Here is a 1,738-nt window from a genome sequence, read left to right on the forward strand (position 1 = left end):
TAACAGACTTTGAAATCAGCAATTGAGTTCATGGCATGTGATAAAACTTGAAACTACTCCGTCATTTCAATTTTCTTTTCACTAGATATAACCAACTATGTTACTTCTTCTCCAATGGCACTGGTTCATGCCTAATTAAGGCTTAACTATATTATATAGCTGCCAATGAAGCCAAGAATCTAATTGTTGTCCATGTCTCTAATATGTGATGTTGCAATCTCTAATAAGTGATGCGCAACCAGGAGGAGATGTTTTCTTCATTGTTATTTACTTGAACACTAAATTTTTTTTGCCCAACAGAAGACAAGTCAAGATATGTCTGCATCTGTCAAAACCACTAAATTCATCCCATGGTTATAATAGGAAACCCAGATAAATAATTCACCAATGATTATGTATACCTAGCTAGCTAATTGGAGAAGTGTAAATTGAAGAGAGTACAACAATATTCACCAAAATAAGTAATTGACTCCTACCACACCTGAAACAAAACACAAAGAACAGTGCTCCCTGCACCTCACCTCTTTCTTCCTGCACCTCTAAAATTACCTTTCTGTCCTTCATTTAATAAAAAGTCAAAATGCAATTAATGAACACTATACCTTCCTAACTTCCAATAACCTTTCTGTCTGAGGGTATAAACCCTAGCATGCACCCCCTTTGCTGGTTACATCAGGAGCAAGAACAATTTTCCTTCTTCACTGTTTTATTGAGTTGAGAGTTAGTGATTATGTGGTGGTGAACTTTGTTGGTGAACTTTGTGCTTGTGTTGGTGATACCTGGTAGTGATAGCTGGTGCGAGGAGGAAGAGGAAGTTGGCATAACTGGTGCGAAGAGGAAGACGAAGCTCGAGTCAGGTTAGAAATAAACATCGTTAACTGCCTTTCGTGGTGCGGTTAACCTTGCTCCGTTCGAACGACGTTTACTATTCACCGCAAATCGAATTACAGTTTCTCCCAACCGCATTTCGAGATGCGTTTTCCTGTGCTGCAATTCGAACTGCGGTTTTTCCCAACCGCATTTCGTAATGTGTTTCTCCCCAACCGCCCTTCGTGTTGCGGTTCGTAAACAAAAATTATATACATAATAAATAAAAAAAATTAACTAAAATTATATACATAATAAATAATATACAAAAATTATTTAAGAATTATATNCATAATAAATAATATACTAAAATTATTTACGAAAATATAATTTAGTGATAATAAAAATTAACTAAAATTATATACATAATAAATAATATACTAAAATTATTTACGAAAATATAGTTTAGAATAATAAAAATTATTTCATTCAATAAATTAATTAATACTTAATCTAAAATCATAATTAATACTTAATCTAAATTACATTAATAATAAATAATATATAAAATTTTATAAACTTAAAAAAAATTAACAAACAACCTAAAATTAAAAAAACAACGTTTTGAAAAAAATGATTAAGGAAAAAAAAAAACCGCAACTCCTAAACCGCAGTCTCAGCTGCGTTTCCCTCCAACGCATGCGTTTCCCTCCAACGCAGTCTGAGCTGCGTTTTCACCCAACGCAGTCTGACCTGCGTTTTTCGCCAGTAGTTTGAGCTGTGTTTCTCCCATGCACCCCCCAAACCAAACCAACCGCAGATCCATCAGCGTTTGGTTTCAGACGCTGATCGAGCTGTGGCATGCCTTAACCGCGAAACGACTTGCGATTCCACAACGCACCCCAAAACCATCCGTTGTTCGTACTGCGGC

The sequence above is a fragment of the Vigna radiata genome, chromosome 11 (assembly GCF_000741045.1).
Source record: "Vigna radiata var. radiata cultivar VC1973A chromosome 11, Vradiata_ver6, whole genome shotgun sequence".
NCBI classification, from domain to species: Eukaryota; Viridiplantae; Streptophyta; class Magnoliopsida; order Fabales; family Fabaceae; genus Vigna; species Vigna radiata.